This window comes from Chiloscyllium plagiosum, unplaced genomic scaffold (assembly GCF_037043375.1).
Source record: "Chiloscyllium plagiosum isolate Xiang-an unplaced genomic scaffold, Cpla_swu_hap1 HiC_scaffold_6, whole genome shotgun sequence".
NCBI classification, from domain to species: Eukaryota; Metazoa; Chordata; class Chondrichthyes; order Orectolobiformes; family Hemiscylliidae; genus Chiloscyllium; species Chiloscyllium plagiosum.
Genome location: NW_028270144.1, coordinates 132,633,185 through 132,655,887, shown reverse-complemented (window position 1 = coordinate 132,655,887; position 22,703 = coordinate 132,633,185). Strand labels below are relative to the sequence as shown.

At 43.4% G+C, this 22,703-nt stretch overlaps 1 protein-coding gene across 1 annotated transcript in view; it reads right to left on the bottom strand.

Annotated features, from left to right (window-relative positions):
* LOC122550994 (F-box/WD repeat-containing protein 7-like) overlaps positions 1–22,703 on the bottom strand; it is a 225,437-nt gene that overhangs the window by 45,009 nt on the left and 157,725 nt on the right. The gene's annotated exons all lie outside the window — the stretch shown is intronic.

Below are 22,703 nucleotides of genomic sequence, written 5' to 3'. Positions count from 1 at the left end.
ATGATCCCTTTACACCAAGTGATTTATCCAACTCCTTTTTGAAATCAGACATCATTTTGGTCCTGACTATGGAAGCACATTCCACAGACTCACCATACACTGGGTGAAGATATTTAAACTTAGCTCAATTCTAATGATTTACCTGTATGTTTGGGTTGAACCTTGGTTCTGGACTCTGGTCATCAGCAATATTATTCCTGCATCTAACTTGTCTAGCCCTGTTACAATTTAATAGGTTTCTTAAGATACTCATTCTTCTGAACTCCAATTATAATCCTAACCGATTCAATCATGATAATTGGTGACCACTGGAGTTCCGCAGGGGTCTGTGTTGGGACCATAGGTATTCACGGTATGCATTAATGATCTGGAGAAACTAAGAGCATTATTGCGAAGTTTGCAGATGATACAAAAGATAGATGAAGAGACAGGTAGTACTGAAGCAGGAAGGCTGCAAAAGGACTTAGACAGGCTAGGAGAGCGGGCAAAGAAGTGACAGATAGAATACAATGTGGGAAAGTGTGAGATTATGCACTTTGGTAGGAAGAACAGAGGCATAAACTATTTTCTAAATGGGAAAAGACTCCGAAATCTGAAGCACAAAGTGACTTGGGAGTACTAGTTCAGAATTTTCTTCAGGTTAACATGCAGGTTCACAGTTGGCAGTGAGGAAAGCAAATGCAATGTTAGCATTCATCTCAAGAGGGCTGGAATACAAGAGCAGAGAAGTACTGCTGAGGTTGTATAAGGCTCTGATCAGACCACATTTGGAATACTGTGAGCAGTTTCGGCCCCTCAACCTAAGGAATGAGGTACTGGCATTGGAGGGGTCCAAAAGGAGGTTTACAAGAATGATCCTGGGTATGAAGGGCATGTCATAGGAGGAGCTGTTGAGGAATCTGGCTCTGTACTCTATCGAGTTTAGAAGGATGAGGGCAGGACCTGATCGAAACTTATGGAATACTGAGGGGCTCGGATAAGAGTCGACGTGGAGATGATGTTTCCACTAACAGGGGAGACTAGAACCTGAGGGCACAGACTCAGAATGAAGGGATTACACTTCAGAACTGAGATAAAGAGGAATTTCTTCAGCCAGAGGGTATGGAGTCTGTGGAATTCAATACCCAGAGGGTATTGGAGTCTGTGGAGGCCAATTGAGTGTACTTGAGACAGAGATAGATTCGTAAGAGGATCAAATGTTACAGGGAGAAGGCAGGAGAATGATGCTGAAAAGTACATCAGCCATGATTGAATGGTGGAGCAGATTCGATGAGGATACTGGCCTAATTCTGTTTCTATATCTAAACATGAACAACATTTAAAAAGATATCTGGACAAAAAGCATGTGGGTAGGAAAGATTTAGACTCTATGACAAATTTCCCTCTCACTAAACCCAGAGCCCCCCAACATTTCTGGGACATTACCTGTGCCCTCCTTTCTGAGCACAGTGCCAAAGTATCTAGAGTCAGAGCCCGACAGCAGGGAGAGAGGCCCTTTGGGCCAAACTGGCCCATGCTAACCAAAATGTCCATCAAAGCTAACCCCATTTCATTGCACTTTCCTATGTATTTGTCCAAATGCTTTTTAAATGTTAATGTACCCTCCTCAACCACTTCTGCTGGCATCTCATTCCATATGCGTACCACCCTCTGTATAAAAACATTGCCCCTCAGGTTCCCTTTTATTCTTTCCCCTCTAACTTTTAACTGATACCCTCTTGTCCTTGATTCCCCAACCCTGGGAAAAAGACCGAGTGCATTCACCCTATCCGTGCCTCATGATCTTATACACTTGTATAAATGTTCCCCCCTCAGTCTCCTACATGCGAAAGAAAAAAGTCCTTGCTTGCCCAGTCTCTCCTTATAATTCAGATCCTTCAGTCCTGGCAACATCCTTGTAAATTTCTTCTGCACTCTTTCCAGTTTAATAACATCCTTCCTATAACAAGGTGACCAAAACTGATCACAATACTCCAGCAAGTGCGGCCTCACCAACGTCCTGTACAACTGCAACATAATTTCCCAACTTCTATATTCAATGCTTTGACTGACGCAGGCCAGTGTGCCAAAAGCCGCCTTCACTGCCTTATCTACTTGTGACTCCACTCTCAGAACTGTGCACCTGAACCCCAAGGTGCCTTTGTTCCACTACACAGAGGAGAAATGTTCATTGAGAACCTCACCCATCTTTTGCAGCTCTACACATACATGTCCACTTTGGTCCTTGAGGTCCTATTGTCTCTCTAGTTATTCTTTCTTCTTTCATTATATTAAGGAACCTCTCTGGATTCACCCTTACCTTTCCTGCCAAGTCTATCATGTGCCACCTTTTTCACCCTCCTGATTTCTTTCTTCAGTAAACTCCTATATTCCCCATATACCTCCAGGGATTCCCTTGATCCAAGCTGCTAGTAGCTGAGCCATACCTCCACCTTTTTCTGGTCAAAGCCTTAATATCTCATCATCCATATCTAGTTGGTCAGTCTTTTCTTTGTTCTCTATTATAAATTCCCCTGTTCTGACTGTAAGGATTATTTGTTTTCACCAAGCGTTTTCTCTTCACATACTTGGAAACATTTACAATCAGTATATACGTCCCCTGCAAGCTTACTCATGTATTTTTTTTTCTCTTTAATCAATTCCTTTGTCCTTCTCAGGTCTGTTGCTTTTGTCTGGTCAATGTGTATGCCTCTTCCTTGGATTGAATACCATCACTAATATTCCTTGTAAGCTTTGGTTTAGCCACTTTTTCCACTTTACTTCTATGTCAAATAGGAATTAACAATGGTTGCAGTTCACCCACATGCTCTTTGAATATTTGTCATTATCCTTCCAACAAAGTAATGTGCACCAGTTGATCATAGCCAACTCAGGCCTCATAGCATTGCAGTTTCCTCTGTTTAGATTCAGGACCCTCATTTCAGAATCAACGACCTCACTCTCCATCTCAGTGAGGAATTCTATCATATTATGGCTGCTCACCTCCAAGGGGCCTCCACATCTGGAGTGCCAATTATTCCTTTCTCGTTATGCAATACAGGATTGTCTATGGTACAAAATCTCTTGATTGTAGTTTATGGATATTAAATTCAGTCAAGTATGGGTTTAAAGTTAGTCTCCAAAATGGTGACCCTGAAATGATCACTGATCATCATAAGAATTCAGCTGGCTCACCACTGTTGCGCCATGTTCTGGCTTGTGACTCTAGATCCACAGCAACAGGACTGACTTGTCATGGACCTCTAATCACAGAATGACTAGTCTCCCTTGTTTGACTTATCCCCCTGACAATTCCTCCCTGCATGGTCCCATTCCCACATGCTTCTATCCAACCGCCTCCCTGGTCCTCAACTTATTCCCCCCCACTCCCCACCTCCCTGTGCGCCCCAATCCCACCCCTCACCCCCTGTGCACCCCACTCTCACCCCTCCCCACCTCCCTGTGCGCCCCAATCCTACCCTTCCCCACCTCCCTGTGCGTCACAATCCCACCCCTCCCAAAACACTACCACAACTCATCACCCACCTCTGTTTCATTTCAAATGTTCAATTAATCGGAAGGTTCTTAACACTCATTTACAGGCATTCCTGAATATTTACAAAAAAATAATTTGCATACATCACTTCTTAAAAGAATTTCATCATCTTGTAACCTCTAATTAACTCTTTGAATTCAGCTTTAATTTTTCCATAAAGAACAAAGGCCTGGAACAGCGTGTGTGCTTATGATGGGAGAGGAAGGACGACAATATCACCAATGTACATCCGACTGCCCACCAACTGACAGAAATCTGCTGCAAGAGGAAGACACCTCATGTCATTCCTTTGGTGTTAATTTTCCCACACAACATAATTAAAGTAGGGTTCATATACCACAATGAAAACTGATGTGCTCACATCAGGGAAGACTTAATTTTAGCTGCGATCAGTGCCAGTATCAGCAGCAGTGAGGAAATGCAATTGTCAAGTGTACAGCACTTCCTTGTCCTCCTATAGTCATCAGGAAGCCAAGCAAAGAATTAACAACATGCCAGAGATCAAAATTAATTCAAACAAGAATGAATATTGATAATGTTTCCAATGGATAATAAAATTTTAACAGCTTTTCATGTATGGAGACAAAAAGAAAAAGGACAACATAAACACACGGACACAATGACAGTAAGGGCGACTGCAAATGGAAGTGATAAACTACACAGCAAAAAAAAAGTGAGAACACTGCTGTACAATCTTGAGCCAAAAGTTTACTTCTACACTGAGAAGGTAGACCAATGTTTTTCCAAAGTCAGTCAGGCTTGGAGGAACACAACATTTTTGTTTATTCATTCACAAATGCACCATCCCTAGCTCGATCAACATTTATTGCTCATCCCTAACTGCCCTAGAGACAATGGTGGTGAGGTGCCTTCTCCAGCAACTGCAGTCAGTTGGTGTTGTTAGGAAAGGAATTCCAGGATTTTTCACCAGTGAAATTGAAGGAAATTATAATATTTCAAAATTAGGATTCTGCGTGGTGTGTGGAAAGAGCATGCAGATGGCGAGATCCCTGTACTTCTGCTACCCTCACCCTTCAGAGGGAAAGGTTGCAGATTTTGAAGGTGCTGTTGGAGAAGCCTTGATGAATTATTGCAGTGAATCTTGTAGATGGCACAATGACACCACTGATGCACAGTGGCAGCAAGGGCATGCAGGTTGAAAGTAGTGGATATGGATGAAAATCAAGTGGGCTGCTTTATTCTAAGTTCTTGAAAACCTGCAAGTATCCAGGCAAGTGGAGGGTCTTCTACGACACTCTTGGCTTCTGCCTGGTAGACAGTGGACAGACATTGGAAGACATGAGGTGAGTTGATTGCTACAGAATTCTGAGACAATGACCTACTCTTGCAGCTATATTATTTGCATAGCAGGTCCAGTTTCGGTTCTGATAAATGATAACCAGCAAGATGTGTAGCCTTGCGATAATGAAGGATTCAGCTATAGCCACTGAATGTAAACAGGCAATGGTTACGGAGTCATAGTCTTATAACGTGGAAACTAACCCTTCAGTCCAACCAGTCAATGCCAATCATAATCCCAAACTAAACTAACCCTACTTGCTTACGCTTGGCCAATACATCTCCAAACATTTATTTTTAAGTGTACTTATCTAAGTGTCTTTTAAACACTGTAGCCCACATTCATCAGTTCCTCGGGCAGTTCATTCCAGTCTGTGTAAAAAAAGCTACCCTTCATGTCTTTTTAAAAATATTTCTCTTCACACCTTAAAATATGGACCCTAATCTTGAAATCTCCACCTCTAGCGAAAAGACACCTGCCATTCACCTTATCCATGCCCCTCTAAGGTCACCTATCAACCTCCTACGCTTGAGTGAAAATACTCCTAGATGATGCAGCCTCTCCTTTTTACTCAAACCCTCCATTCCAGCAACATCTTGGACATCTCCTTTGAACCCTCTCCAGCTTAATAATATCCTTCCAATAACAGTAACCAGAAACAGACAGAGTACTGTACAAACTCAATATGATGTCCCAACTGGGAGAAAGTGAGGACTGCAGATGCTGGAGATCAGAGCTGAAAATGTGTTGCTGGAAAAGTGCAGGTCAGGCAGCATCCAAGAGCAGGAGAATCGAAGTTTCGGGCATGAGTCCTTCCTGAAGGATGCTGTCTGACCTGCTGCGCTTTTCCAGCATGATGTTCCAACTCCGATAGTCAGTAGTCTGATCAATGAAGGCAAGCATGCTAAATGCCTTTTTAACCACTCTTCCATGTGTGATACAAATTTCAAAGACTTATGCACCAGAACCCCCAAGTCTCTCTGTTCTACAGCATTATGCAGGGTCCTTACATAAATTATATAAGACCTGCCCTTGTTTGTTTTACCAAAATGCATAACCTTTCATTGATCTAAATTAAACTGCATCTGCCACTCTTCAGCCCATTGAACAAATTGATCAAGACCTCTTTGATAATCTTAGATAACCTTCACTGTCCACTAAACCATCAAGTTTGGGGTATTCTGCAAACTTACTAAAACAGGTCTTCTATATTCTCATCTAAATCATTTATACAAATGACAGACAAAAATGGACGCAGCACTGATCCCTGTGGAACATCGCTGGTCACAGGCCTTTGTCCAAAAAAAAACAATCCTTGACCATCATACTGCGACTTATGATGTTTCAATTGGCAAGCTCGCCCTGAATCCCATGTGACCTATCTTTATTAAATTAGTCTTCCATGCAGAACCTTGTCAAGGGCTTCACTAAAATTCAAGTAAACAATGTCTACCATTCTGCCCTCAATCTTCTTGGTGACTTCCTCAAAAAACTCATTCAAGCTTGAAAGACACAATTTCCCTCACATAAAACCATGCTCACTATCCAGAATCATCCTTGCCTCTCCAAGTGCATATAAATTGTGTTTTTCAGAATCCCCTCCAACAATGTACCAACACCAGTGATGTCAGACTCACCAGTCTATAGTTTCCAGGCTTCTCCTTACAACCTTTCTTAAATGAAGGCAAACAATTAACCACTCTGCACACCACTCGGCCCCTCATCCACAGTTATAGATGATGCAGAAATGTTTCTGCAAGGGGGCTTACAATTTCCTCCTTCACTTTCCACAATGGCCTGGGTGATACTAAATTAGGTCCAGATACATCCGCTTTCATATTTTCCAAAAGCCTCCAGCACTTCCAGATTCCCTCTGGTTGCAGATGGTCATTGACTGGCAACTGTGCAGCATACATGTTCTTTGCCATTTGTCAGCCCAAGCCTGGATATTGTGCAGGTGTTGCTGCATTTGGACACGGAACATTTCAGTATCTGAAGAATTGTGAGTGGTGCTGAGCATTCTTCGTTGATGGCTGCACATCCTCAGTTCTGACCTTATAATGGAGGGAAGGTCCATAATGCAGCAGTTGAAGATAGGTGGACCTAATTCACTACTCTGAGGAACTCCTGCAGAGATGTCCAGGAGAGATAGAATGCACAAAGCTCTAGCACAGAGGGATTTGGAAGTCCTCATACATAAATCATAAAACACGAGCAAAGCTTAGCAAGTAATAAAGAAGGTACATGGAATGATGACCGTTAGTTCAAGGGGAATGTAGCATAAAATAGCCAAGTTTGGTTAAACTATACAAGGCACAAATAAGAGCACAGTTGGAATAGGAAAGAAATATTGACACGAGGGGCAATGTCGAGAAGGTTCACTCGGTTGGTCCAGGGTATGGAGATCCTGGGTCTCATGACGGGGTGAGATGATTGGGCATGTCCTTATTTGTGTCTTATTGAAACATAAAAGATTCATAGATGACTTGGCAAATGTGGGAAAGTGGAGGACAAGAGGATATTATCTCAGAATAAGGGACCACCAATTTGAGAGAGAAATGAGGAACAATTTCATTCCTGAGGGCAATTTGTAGAACTCCTTACTGCAGAGGGCTGTGAAGGTTCGATCAGCATATTTAAGGCGGAGATACACTAATTGTTAATCATTCGGCTAATCAAAGGCTACAGGGAGAAAGCAGGAAAGTGGAATTGTGGATCAGATCAGCCAGCTCATTGAATGGAGAGTAGACGTAACTGGTTGAATGGTCTACTTCAGCTCTCATCTCTTCAAATCTACGTTGGACTCAGCTGGTTCTTTTATTTTCAAATAGAGGGGTGCAGGTGGCATGTCACATCTGCAGAAAACTGGACATGAGGGAGGAAAGCAAAGCTTGTACAGACATTAGACCATCAATGTTAAACAATTCTTTCATCTAGCTTGATACAGACCAGGTTAAATATTTCTATTGAGTTAACTTTTGAGCATAAATTGGCACAGAGCTTAACAAATCAAATATACAACTATTCTGCTAGTTCCCCTTGGTTCTCGGTTACCCCTCTTGCCACTAACTACCCAAATGCATTAAGATTCTTGCTGGATAAACATTGAATAATTCGCTACTCTGTTTACCACATTATCTGAGAAAGAAAATTATGAAAGCAGTTTCAGTGGAGACTTAAAGGCAGATTGGCAGTGAGAGAGGGTTGCACTGTCAAAAGGACATCTTTCAAATGAGAAGTCAGGCTGGCACAATGTCCTCATGTAAGATCCAATAGCATTATTCGAAGGGAAACATGCAGGTCAACTTTTAGCTCTCACAATCTTAAAAGCCCAGACGATCTAGCGATTATTTAATGAACTCTGGCAAGGCAAGAAAATACTTTCTTTCAAACACTGAGTGATAAGGATCTAGATATGCCAGGAGTGTGATAAAGGCAGATTTGATCGTGACTTTCCAGAGGAAACTGCAACAATGTCTAGAAAAGAACAATGTGCAGGGCTATGGAGATCGAATGCTGAATTGCTCCTTCAGTGTCGGTGTAGACATGATGCAATGTAACCATGTGCACACATTCTTACATTTCTTCCACTATGATTGCAGAAGTGCTTCAATGGTTGCAACATACTTTGGAGCCTCTGCAATTTGTGAAAAGTGTGACAGGAATCCATACCTTTAGCTTTCATCGTATTTCAGCCAATTTCCTGTTCCTCCTGGACAGCCAATGTTCTGCATTTGTGAGCATTACTGGTCAATCCTTCACACAGACATGTCTTAAAGCAAGAAGTCATTTAATTGTACAGCCAGTGCACAATTTCTATTTGCCTGCACTTAGATTAGTGTCAACTGAAAAGCAACAGAGCTACGAAACACAGGACAACTTCATCAGATGAAGCAAAGCCTTTTGATCAATTAGCTTAGCTGAAGAAATTAACAAGCCTTTACCCCAACATTACGTTGACATTAAATCTCTGGAAATTTACCCTCTAGCTGTCCACATGCTGTTGGAATTTCACCTAGTCAGAGATAGCAAGAAACTAATGGGAGGTCTGACTGCACACAGATATGAACACTTAGCAAATTAAAGCTGAGCTCAGTTACTATATGCTGCATTGCGACAAACATGATGGATAACTTGAGCTATTACACAATGGCTCCTATCCTTGCTGATTCTATTTTGTTGAGCCTTGGGCAATTATAATTTATATGAAAAATAAATTAATATCTTAAAGATTGAAAGAACATCCTGGTGTGCAGCCATAGTGCCAAACTATCACATCAAAAGCATCAGCAACATTCAGGCAGGACTTCCATAACTTTCCTTGGAAATAGTTTTCTCAAAGGTCTCAAATAGAGATGATCCTAATGGATCAGACAGTACAGCTTTCTTCTAATGGTTCATGCATTGCTGGCATGGTTAGTCATAGAGATGTACAGCATGGAAACAGACCCTTCGGTCCAACCCGTCCATGCCGACCAGATATCCCAACCCAATCTAGTCCCACCTGCCAGCACCTGGCAAATATCCCTCCAAACCTTTCCTATTCCTCTACCCATCCAAATGCCTCATAAAATGTTGCAATTGTACCAGCCTCCACCACTTCCTCTGGCAGCTCATTCCCTACACGTACCACCCTCTGCGTGAAAACGTTGCCCCTTAGGTCTCTTTTATATCTTTTCCCCTCTCACCCTTAACCTATGCCCTCTAATTCTGGACTCTCGAACCCCAGGGAGAAGACTTTGCCTATTTACCCTATCCATGCCCCTCATAATTTTGTAAACCTCTATAAGGTCACCCCTCAGCCTCCGACGTTCTAGGGGAACAGCCCCAGCCTGTTCAACCTCTCCCTATAGCTCAAATCCTCCAACTCTGGCAACATCCTTGTAAATCTTTTCTGAACCCTTTCAAGTTTCACAACATCTTTCCGATAGGAAGGAGACCAGAATTACACGCAATATTCCAATAGTGGCCTAACCAATGTCCTGTACAGCCACAACATGACCTCCAAACTCCTGTACTCAATACTCTGACCAATAAAGGAAAGCATACCAAACACCTTCTTCACTATCCCATCTACCTGTGACTCCACTTTCAAGGAGCTATGAACCTGCACTCCAAGGTCTATCTGTTCAGCAACACTCCCTCGGACCTTACCATTAAGTGTATAAGTCCTGCTAAGATTTGCTTTCCCAAAATGCAGCACCTTGCATTTATCTGAATTAAACTCCATCTGCCACTTCTCAGCCCATTGCCCATCTGGTCCCGATCCTGTTATAAACTGAGGTAATCCTCTTCGCTGTCCACTACACCTTCAATTTTGGTGTCATCTGCAACCTTACTAACTGTACCTCTATGCTCCCATCCAAATCATTTATGTAAATGACAAAGTAGAGGGCCCAGCACCGATCCTTGTGGCACTCCACTGGTCACAGGCGTCCAGTCTGAAAAACAACCCTCCACCACCAGCCTCTGTCTTGACCTTTATTAGTCTTTATTATTCACGCCTAAATTCCCCTGAAAAAGTGATGAGACACTGCCATCTTGAATCACAGCTCTCTCTCAAAAATTTGTTCAGGGCATCTGGACATCACTGTCAAGTTGTATAGGTGTTGTCCACCCTGCATGGATAGTCATTAGGTGAGCCAGTTGTACCTCAGAATATGAGTTCCCTGATTGGACCAAATGAACAGCCTCAATCAGGGAGCCTTGGCTGGTAGATAAGAATAGGAGGGTCCGAAGAGTCCATTCACTCAGAGCATGCTCAGAGGGAGCTGAATCAGTGTCAAGGACTCTCCATATGTAAAAAAAGGTGACAGTACACTGATCTCTGAAGCTATTTCACACCCGTAATTGCCACTTGAATGGAGTGGCTTTTTTTTAAAAAAAAAATTCATTCACAGGATGTGGACATCACTGGCTGGGCCAACATTTCACGCCCATTCCAAATTACCCAGAGGGCAGTTGATAGCCCAGGGTAAGGTCTGGAGTCACATCATGGCCAGACTGCAGAAGTACTGTAATTTCCACCCCTAAAGGACATTAGAGAACCAGACATTTTGTGACAATCATGGCATCATTACAGAGTCTACCTTTTAATTTCAGATTGACTTCCAACTTTCAGTCTGAATTGAAATTCCACTGGCTGACATGGGATTTGAATCCATGCCCACAGACAAAGAGTCAGGTTCTTCAGATTACTTGGCCAGTAATACTACTACAATGCCACCATGTCCCTATGAAGTGGAGATGTCAGTGTTGAACTGGGATGGATAAAGTTAAAAATCACATAATACTAGGTTCTAGCCCAATAGGTTTATTTGGAAGTACAAATTTTCGGACCGCTGCTCCTTCATCAGGTAGCTGTGGAGCAGGATCATAAAACACAGAATTCATAGCAAATGATCAGTGTCATGCAACTGATACAATATATTGAACAAGCCTAGATTGCTGCTAAATCTTTCATCTTTTAGAACTGATTGTTGGTTCTGGTTCATTAATATGTAAATCCCAGAACTTTAAGTCACATTCTTGAGATAACTTAAGGTTTTATTTAAAAAGGGTGACATCTCAGCTTAGACAATGTATTAAAGTTGAGGTTAGAGTCTGTCTGTATCCCAATCTTGAGTTAGACTGGTTCTATTTCCAAAGTTCTATTTCATGCTCCCGCTCGTATACTGACTCTCTCAGGCACACACACACACCCCTCTCACAGGCTTCAAATTCTGTCACACACACACACACACACACACACATCTATGGGGTGAATTTGTATTTGCAGAATTGTAATTGCAGACACATTCTGCAGATTTTGCCAGAGCGGCGAGAAGAGAAGGAGTGGTGAAGCGAGGGTTGCCGGGAAGGGTGAGTTTTCCCGCATTAAAAGGGACCTACCTTGGGAGTCGGGCCTCCATTTGCTGAGAGGTGCGAGGGAGGAGCGAAGGACTTCTGGGAAGTCATATATTTGTGTGGTTGCGTTACCTGAAACACTACTCGGGTAGTGTCTCCCACCCATCCTCCTCCTCTAACCAAAGTTCTGTGCGCCAGATTGGTAAGGTAACAAGTTTCTTTATTTATTATTCCTTATTTTTTCAACAGTCTCTTTGGGAATTTAGAATCGTGGGAATGGAGGTGAGGGCAGTTGAATGTTTCTCCTGCAGAATGTGGGAGGTAAGGGTCACCACTAGTGTCCCTGCTGACTACATCTGTGGGAAGTGCACCGAACTCCAGCTCCTCGAAAACCACGTTAGGGAACTGGAGCTGGAGCCGGATGAACTTCGGATCATTCAGGAGGCAGAGGGGGTTATTGAGAGGAGTTACAGGGAGGTAGTCACTCCTCAGGTACAAGAAAAAGGCAGATGGGTTACAGTCAGGGGACGGAATGGGAACCGGCAGGCAGTGCAGGGATCCCCTGTGGCCATTCCCCTCAACAATAAGTATAACATTTTGGATACTGTTGGGGGGGGATGACTTACCAGGGGAAAGCAGTGGGGCACAGGTCTCTGGCAAAGAGTCTATCCTTGCTACTCAGAAGGGAAGGGGGAAGAGGAGCAGAGCAGTAGTCACTGGGGACTCTATAGTTAGGGGGACAAACAGGAGGTTCTGTGGGGACAAGAGAGACTCATGGTTGGTGTATTATCTCCCAGGTGCCAGGGTTCGTGATGTCTCTGATTGTGTTTTTGGGATCCTTAAGGGGGAGGGGGAGCAGCTCCAAGTCGTGGTCCACATGGGCACCAATGACATAGGTAGGAAGAGAGATGGGGATTTAAGGCAGAAATTCAGGGAGCTCGGATGGAAGCTTAGAGCTACGACGAAAAGCGTTGTTGGCTCTGGTTTGTTGCCCATGCCACGTGCGAGTGAGGCGAGGAATAGGGAGAGAGAGGAGTTGAACACGTGGCTGCAGGGATGGTGCAGGAGGGAGGGTTTTGGATGCTTGGATAATTGGGGCTCTTTCTGGGGACCTCTACAAGCAGGATGGTCTTAATCTGAACCAGAGGGGTACCAATATCCTGGGGGGGTGGGGGGGAGAATTCGCTAAGGGTATTGGGGTGGGTTTAAATTAATCCAGCAGGGGGATGGGACCCGAAATTGTAGTTCGAGTATAGAAAAGGTTGAGAGTAGGGAGGTCCAAAAATCAAGTTTCAGGGATGCAAGATGGCACCGGCAAGCAAGAAGTTGGTTTGAAGTGTGTCTACTTCATCGCCAGGAACATCCGGAATAAAGTGGCTGAACTTGCAGCATGGGTTGGTACCTGGGACTTCGATGTTGTGACCATTTCGGAGACATGGATAGAGCAGGGACAGGAATGGTTGTTGCAGGTTCCAGGATTTAGATGTTTCAGTAAGAACAGAGAAGATGGTAAAAGAGGGGGAGGTGTGGCATTGTTGGTCAAGGACAGTATTGCAGTTGCAGAAAGGATGTTAGGGGACTCGTCAACTGAGGTAGTATGGGCTGAGGTTAGATACAAGAGAGGTCACCCTGTTGGGAGTTTTCTATAGGCCTCCGAATAGTTCCAGAGATGTAGAGGAAAGGATAGCAAAGATGATTCACGACTGGAGTGAGAGAGACAGGGTAGTTGTTATGGGGGACTTCAACTTTCCAAATATTGACTGGGAACACGATAATACGAGTACTATAGATAGTTCAGTTTTTGTCCAGTGTGTGCAGGAGGGCTTCCTGACACAGTATGTAGACAGGCCAACAAGGGGTGAAGCCACATTAGATTTGGTACTGGGTAATGAGCCCGACCAGGTGTTAGACTTGCAAGTAGGTGAACACTTTGGTGATAGCGATCACAATTCTGTTATGTTTACTTTAGTGATAGAAAGGGATAGATGTATACCACTGGGCAAGCATTACAGCTGGGGGAAAGGCAATTACGATGCAATTGGACAAGATTTACGAAGCATAGGATGGGGAAGGAAACTGCAGGGGATGGGCACATTAGAAATGTGGAGCATATTCAAGGAAAAGCTCCTGAGTGTCCTAGATAAGCATGTTCCTGTCAGGCAGAGAGGAAGCTGTAGAGCACGGGAGCCGTGGTTTACGAAGGAAGTAGACACTCTGGTCAACAGGAAGGCGGCGGCTTATGTTAAGATGAGATGTGAAGGCTCAGTTAGGGCACTTGAGGATTACAAGGTCGCCAGGAAAGACCTAAAGAGAGAGCTCAGAAGAGCCAGAAGGAGACATGAGACGTTGTTTGCGGATAGGATCAGGGTGAACCCTGAGGCTTTCTATAGGTATTTAAGGAATAAAAGAATGACGAGAGTAAGATTAGGCCCAATCAAGGATAGTAGTGGGAAGTTGTGTGTGGAGTCAGAGGAGATAGGGGATGCACTAAATGAATATTTTTCAACAGTATTCACTCTATAAAATGACAATGTCGTCGAGGAGAATACTGAGGTACAGGCTACTAGACTAGGTGGGATTGAGGTTGACAAGGAAGAGGTATTAGAAATCCTGCAGAGTGTGAAAATAGATAAGTCCCCTGGGCCGGATGGGATTTATCCTAGGATCCTCTGGGAAGCCCGGGAGGAGATTGTCGAGCCTTTGGCATTGATCTTTATATCGACATTGTCTACAGGAATAGTGCCAGAACACTGGAGGATAGCCAATGTGGTTCCCCTGTTCAAGAAGGGGAGTAGAGACAACCCTGGTAATTATAGACCAGTGAGCCTTACTTCAGTTGTTGGTAAAGTGTTGGAAAAGGTTGTAAGAGATGAGATTTATAATCATCTAGAAAATAATAATTTGATTAGGGATAGTCAGCACTGTTTTGTGAAGGGTAGGCCGTGCCTCACAAACCTTATTGAGTTCTTTGAGAAGGTGACCAAACAGGTAGATGAGAGTAAACCGGCTGATGTGGTGTATTTGGATTTCAGCAAAGCATGTGATAAGGTTCCCCACAGTAGGCTATTGTACAAAATGTGGAGGAATGGGATTGTGGGAGATATAGCAGTTTGGATCAGTAATTGGTTTGCTGAAAGACGACAGAGGGTGGTGTTGATGGGAAAATGTTCATCCTGGAGTCCAGTTACCAGTGGTGTACTGCAAGGGTTGGTGTTGGGTCCACTGCTGTTCGTCATTTTTACAAACGACCTGGATGAGGGCGTAGAAGGGTGGGTTAGTAAATTTGCAGACGACAATAAGGTCGGTGGAGCTGTGGATAGTGACGAAGGATGTTGTAGGTTAGAGAGAGACATAGATAAGCTGCAGAGCTGGGCTGAGAGGTGGCAAATGGAGTTTAATGCGGACAAGTGTGAGGTGATTCACTTGGGTCGGAGGAACCGGAATGCAAAGTACTGGACTAATGGTAAGATTCTTGGTAGTGTAGATGAGCAGAGAGATCTTGGTGTCCAGGTACATAGATCCTTGAAAGTTGCCACCCAGGTTGACAGGGTTGTTAAGAAGGCATACAGTGTTTTAGCTTTTATTAATAGAGGGATCGAGTTCCGGAACCATGAGGTTATGCTACAGCTATACAAAACTCTGGTGCAGCCGCACTTGGAGTATTGTGTACAGTTCTGGTCACCGCATTATAAGAAGGACGTGGAAGATTTGGAAAGGGTGCAGAGGAGATTTACTAGGATGTTGCCTGGTATGGAGGGAAGGTCTAACGAGGACAGGCTGAGGGACTTGAGGCTGATTTCGTTAGAGAGAAGAAGATTGAGAGGTGACTTAATAGAGACATACAAGATAATCAGAGGGTTAGATAGGGTGGACAGGGAGAGCCTTTTTCCAAGTATGGTGACGGCGAGCACAAGGGGACATAGCTTTAAATTTGAGGGGTGATAGAAAAAGGACAGATGTCAGAGGTAGTTTCTTTACTCAGAGAGTAGTAAGGGTATGGAATGCTTTACCTGCAACTGTCGTAGATTTGCCAACTTTAAGTGCATTTAAGTCGTCATTGGACAAACATATGGACGCCCATGGAATAGTGTAGGTTGGATGGGCTTCGGATTGGTATGACTGGTCGGCGCAACATCGAGGGCCGAAGGGCCTGTACTGCGCTGTAAGGTTCTATGTTCTATATTTGATTTTGTTCAAAAAGCACACAATCTGAAGGCAGTCAATCCATGTAACATTTTATAAATTTCTTCTTTGGAATTTGAACCATTCTGACTCAAGATCGGGATACAGGCAGACTCTAACCTCACATCTTTAATGTATTGTCTGAGCTGAGATTTTATTTCTTTTTAAATTATCTTGAGAATGTGACTCAAAAATAGTTCTGGTATTTACATAGGATTGAACACAAACCTGCAACCCATTATAAAAGTTGAAGGACTTAACAGCAATCTCGGCTTGTTCAGTATACCATATCGGTTGTGTGACACTGATCGTTTGCTATAAATTCTGTGTCATATGATTGTGCTCCACAGCTACCTGAAGAAGGAGCAGCGCTCTGAAAGCTAGTACTTCCAAATCAACCTGTTGGACTATAACATGGTGTTGTGTGATTTTTTATCTATGTCCCCAGGTCTTGGTTCTGCAACAGAGGTACTATTGATATGGTATATGCTTTGTGGATGCATCTGATGGACATGCAAGTTCCAGGCTTTTAATCCTGAAATGAATGAATGAATGAATAGCAATATAACTCAATCATCATGATATGAGCTTTAGAAAGGAATTACAAGCATCATTTCCCCATATATCATCTAGTCTCACTCTTCTTGGTGGTAGCCCCTGCTAAACCAGTGACCGACTGAACAGAATGGTGTAATGGTATTTGCTCCTGATCTCATGGCTCCTGCTGGAGCAGTTTTTTCTTTAATGGGACATGGAGGAAGAGGAAAAGGTTGAATTGAGCTTTTCCACTCACATGAGTAAGCCTTCGATTGTTTTCCAAGTCTGATCTACTGGTACATCTACCATAGATGCAACCCAACTAAAATATGCTGAGAATACTGAGACATGAAGAATGGACATTTGGAAGAGATTTGAGAAAGAATTGGAGCAGAAGGAAGGGTTGAGCAAAGCAACCGTACCTAAACAAGAGTACTTGTGGTACTGAACCACAGTCCTCACGCATAACATTTCCTAGGAGTTGAATTAGCTGCACTTGAACAGACAGCCACTGAGTGAAGGTCTATCACTGCCAAGGAGAAAACAGACAGACAGTCACCGATTATCACAAGTAAAATCACATTCTGACAGACAAGGGAAAAGTGGCCTGTGTAACTAAGAATGAAATCACTTCAATGTTGAGAGGCTATAATGAGGGGGATAGTGGTAGGAGGTACACAATGGAGAGATTTAGATTAGATTAGATTCCCTACACAGTGTGGAAACAGGCCCTTCGACCAACAAGTCCACACTGACCCTCCGAACAATAACCCACCCAGCGCATTTCCCTCTGACCAATGCACCTAACACTATGGGTAATTTAGCATGGCCAATTCACCTAATCTGCACATACAGTCATAGAGATGTACAGCATGGAAACAGACCCTTTGGTCCAACCCATCCATGCCGACTAGATATCCCAAAACAATCCAGTCCCACCTGCCAGCACCCAGCCCATATCCCTCCAAACCCTTCCTATTCATATACCGATCCAAATGCCTTTTCAATGTTGCAATTGTACTAGCCTCCACCACTTCCTCTGGCAGGTCATTCTATACACATGCCACCCTCTGTGTGAAAAGGGTGCCCCTTACATCTCTTTTATATCTTTCCACTTTCACCCTAAACTTATTTTAGAGTGGTAGATGTGATCTATATGGAGCTGAAAATGTGTTGCTGGAAAAGCGCAGCAGGTCAGGCAGCATTCTAAGGAACAGGAGAATCGACGTTTCGGGCATAAGCCCTTCATATGCCCGAAACTTCGATTCTCCTGTTCCTTGGATGCTGCCTGACCTGCTGCACTTTTCCAGCAACACATTTTCAGCTCTGATCTCTAGCATCTGCAGTCCTCACTTTCTCCTCGTGATCTATATGGACTTCAGTAAGGCGTTCGACAAGGTTCCCCATAGGAGACTGATTAGCAAGGTGAGATCTCACGGAATACAGGGAGGACTAGCCATTTGGATACAGAACTGGCTTAAAGGCAGAAGACAAGAGAGTTGTGGCGGAGGGTTGGTTTACAGACAGGAGGCCTGTGACCAGTGGAGTGCCACAAGGATCGGTGCTGGGTCCTTCACTTTTTGTCATTTATATAAATGATTTGGATGTGAGCATAAGAGGTATAGTTAGTAAGGTTGCAGATGACACCAAAATTGGAGGTGTAGTGGACAGCGAAGAAGGTCATCTCGGATTACAACAGGATCTTGATCAAATGGGCCAATGGGCAGAGAAGTGGCAGATGGAGTTTAATTCAGATAAATGCGAGGTGCTGCATTTTGGGAAAGCAAATCTTAGCAGGACGTATACACTTAATGGTAAGGTCCGAAGGAGTGTTGCTGAACAAAAAGACCTTGGAGTGCAGGTTCATAGCTCCTTGAAAGTGGAGCCGCAGGTAGATAAGGTAGTGAAGGCGGAGTTTGGTATGCTTTCCTTTATTGGTCAGAGTATTGAGTACAGAAGTTGGGAGGACATGTTGCGGATGTACAGGATACTGGTTAGGCCACTGTTGTAATATTGCGTGCATATCTGGTCTCCTTCCTGTTGGAAAGATGTTGTGAAACTTGAAAGAGTTGGAGGATTTGAGCTATAGGGAGAGGCTGAACAGGTTGGGGCTGTTTTCCCTGAAGTGACGGGGGCTGAGGAGTGACCTTATAGAGGTTTACAAAATTATGAGGGGCATGGTATAGGATAAATAGACAAAGTCTTTTCCCTGGGGTCAGGGAGTCCAGAACTAGATGGCATAGGTTTAGGGTGAGAGGGGAAAGATATAAAAGGGATCTAAGGGGCAATGTTTTCATGCAGAGGGTGGTACATGTATGGAATGAGCTGCCAGAGGAAGTGTTGGAGGCTGGTACAATTGCAACATTTAAAAGGCATTTGAATGAGTATATGATTATGAAAGGGTTTAGAGGGATATGGGCTGGGTGCTGGCTGGTGGGGCTAGATTGGGTTGGGATATCTGGCTGGCATGGATGGATTGGACCAAAGGGTCTGCTTCCATGCTACATACATCTCTAATGACTATAACTGTGGGAGGTAACCAGAGCACCCAGAGGAAACCCACGCAGACACGGGGAGAATGCGCAAACTCCACACAGACAGTCGCCCAAGGCTGGAATTGAACCAGGGTCACTGGCACAGAGGCAGCGCTGCTAACCACTGAGCCACTGTGCCACAGGAACAGAAAGTTATTTAAGGTTAGTTTGATTTAAAAAGGCCTCTAGCCGACAGTGGAGAACTTGTAGATTGCAGATAAGTGCACAGATTAGAAAAGTCTGTCGCACGTCCACAGGGTGGTTTACAGATTGGATAAAGCAAATAGTTTGGTGCACCTGTATCCAGGGCATTCTCTGCAGCAAAATTAATTTTTTTTTAATAAACAAATCGGTAATTGGAATATAACGGCGTTCAGAGTATTTGAAAAGGGAGGAGTGCAGAAATAGCCACAGCATTCTACATTTAGTTAAGCATGAGCTCAATGGGACGAAACAGAAACTATCCAAAAATAAACTGAGCCCAGATGATAAAAGAAAGTAGGTTTCCTTTTCTAAAGGAAAATCATGAACTGGTTACATTTGATGACCACCTGACAGTTTATTGGTCGCCAGATTTTTAGAAGAACTGAATTCAAAGGCACAACCGACTTCAGTAGGATGTGAAATTACATTCTCTGCATTATTACGTGAATAAAAGATCCATTACACCGCCACAACATAACTGCTTTTTAACTGGCATTATCACTGAATCCTCTACAATTAATAGCCTGGAGCTTCCATTGACATGAAACTGAACCTGGCCACATAGATATTGCAGTTATAAGAGGAGGTCAGAGGATAAGAATACTGCAGCAAGTAACTCACCTCCTGAATCCGTGACTGCCCGTGATGGAGTGTAACAGAACATTCCCCATTTGCCTGTATCAGCACAGCTGCATTAACATTCAAGAAACTCGACACCATCCAGGACAAAATTTATCAGCACTCCAGCTCCCACCTTCAACATCCACTCCCTCACCACTGGCACAGAGTAATGGCATACAGATTTATAAGATGGGCTAGTGACTCATCAAGGCCCTTGCAACAGCACCTTCCAAACATGTGACCTCTGGCACCAAGGGGGATAAATGTAGTGGAACAGCACCACCTGCAAGTTACACTCCAAGCCATTTGCCGTCCTGACTTGGAAATATATCACCATTCCTTCATTGTCACTGGGTCAAAATCCTGGAACACTTTCCCTAACAGCATTGTGGATCAATCTATAGCACATGGCCTGCAGCAGTTCATGAAGGCCACACACCACCACCTGAAATTGAGAGACTAGGGAAGAGGAAAGAGGAAGCATACATGAGGTCTAGACGACGAAAAACAGATGAAGCTTTGGGAGAATATCAGGAAAGTAAAACCAATCTGAAAAGACGAATTAAGAGGGCTAAAAGGGATAATGAAATATCTTAAGTAAACGGCGTTAAGGAAAATCCCAAAGCCTTTTATTCATATATAAGGAGCAAGAGAGTAACTAGGGAAAGGGTTGGCCCACTCAAGGGCAAAGGAGGAAAGTTATGCATGGAGTCAGAGAAAATGGGTGAGATTCTTAATAAGTACTTTGCATCGGTATGCACAGAGGAAAGGGACATGATGGACGTTGAGGTTAGGGACAGATCTTTGATTAGTCTAGGTCAAGTTGGCATAAAGAAAGAGGAAGTGTTGGGTATTCTAAAAGGCATCAAGGTGGACACGTCCCAAGTCTGGATGGGATCTATCCCAGGTTACTGAGGGAAGTGAGAGAGGAAATAGCTGGGTGAGGTCCTGGAGGACTGGAGAATTGCTAATGTTGTCCCCTTGTTTAAGGAGGATAGCAGGGATAATTCAGGTAATTACAGACCTGTGAGTTTGATATCAGTGGTAGGGAAGCTGCTAGAGAAGATACTAAGGGATAGGATCTATGTCCATTTGGAAGACAATGAGAATATCAGTGATAGGCAGCATGGTTTTGTGCAGGGGAGGTCACATCTTACTAACTTAATACAATTCTTTGAGGAAGTGACAAAGTTGATTGATGAAGGAAGGGCTGTAGATGTCATATACATGGGCTTCAGTAAGGCGTTTGGTAAGGTTCTCCATGGTAGGCTGATGAAGAAGGTGAAGGCACACGGGGTCCAGGGTGTTCTGGTTAGATGGTTGGGCAACAGGAGACACAGTAGTAGTGGAAGGGTGCTTCTCAAAATGGAAACTCATGATCAGTGGCGACCCACAGGGATCTGTGCTGGGACCACTGCTGTTTGTGATATACATAAATGATCTAGAGCAGGGTATAGGTTGCCTCATTAGCAAGTTTGCAGATGACACTAAGATTGGTGGAGTAGCAGGTATTGAAGGAGACCATCAGAGAATACAGCAGAATCTAGATAGATTGGAGAGTTGGGCAGAGAAATGGCAGATGGAGTTCAATCCGGACAAATGGGAGGTGATGCATTTTGGAAGACGCAATTCAAGAGCGAACTATAAGTAAATGGAAAAGTCCTGGGGAAACTTGATGTACAGAGAGATCTGGATGTTCAGGTCCATTGTACCCTGAAGGTGGTAACTCAGATCGATTGACTGATCAAGGAGGCTTAGGGCATGCTTTCCTTCATTGGATGGGGTATTGGGCAAAAGAGTTGGCAGGTCATGTTAAAGTTGTATAGGACTTTGGTTTGGCCACATTTGGAACATTGCATACGGTTCTGGTAGCCACATTACCAAAAGGATGTGGATGCTTTGGAGAGGGTGCAGAGGAGGTTCACAAGGATGTTGCCTGGTATGGAGGGTGAGAGCTATGAGGAGAAGTAGAGTAAATTAGGATTATTTTCATTAGAAAGAGGGAGGTTGAGGGAAGACCTGATTGAGGTCTACAAAATCATGAGAGGTATAGACAGGGTGAATAGCAAGAAGGGCATGTTCCTGTGCTGCAATTTTTTTTGTTCTTTGTTCTCAAGAGCAATTGCAATGAATGCTAAATGTTGGCATAACCATCAACACACTCAGCTCTGAACAAAACTACAAAAAATTATAAATTTGCTTGTCATGTAAAGTTTTTGGCTAAGATCAAATGGTGGAGCAGACTCGAGGGTTGAATGGCCCAATTCTGCTTCCATGTTAAAATATTAGTCAGAATAGTCAAGTTAGAGAAAGAACACCTGCTGAACAGAGTCAAAGACTGGAGAACATCGTGCAAAAATTACAACCAGATCTTTCACAGAGAAACACAGTCAGACTTCTCCACAAAGTTAAGAACCCTCTTCTCCAACACGTTAGTTGAAGGTCTATGCGAAATATTTTGTGCATTCGGCCCATTGCGGATGTTGGCTCAAGTGTATGTGATTGACGAAGCACTATGACCAATGTTTAATAATTTGCATCACATGAAGATATTTACTTCATTTTAGTACACATCTAACAAGTTTTCACTTGCTGTGTCTCTGAGATTAGTGTTTTCTTTGAATAACCATCAACATTTGAAATAAGATTTACAGCAAATGAGATCTTAGTGACCAAACACAAGTGGAGAATCAGGTTATCGAACACTGGCCACAGTGCACTATGAATCACATACAAATGAGATGATGTGGGTTGAATTGAGGTGAGAGAAAGAATTTGGCCATTATTCATTGAATAACCATTCCAGCACAGACATGTTAGATGATACATAACTCACAGAACAAGTTCTGGACCATAAGTGCAAACAAAAATTCTGCAGCCCAACTGACATTGGTATAAAATTAAAAATTAAAATTACATTTCAATGACACACAACAGGAGAGCC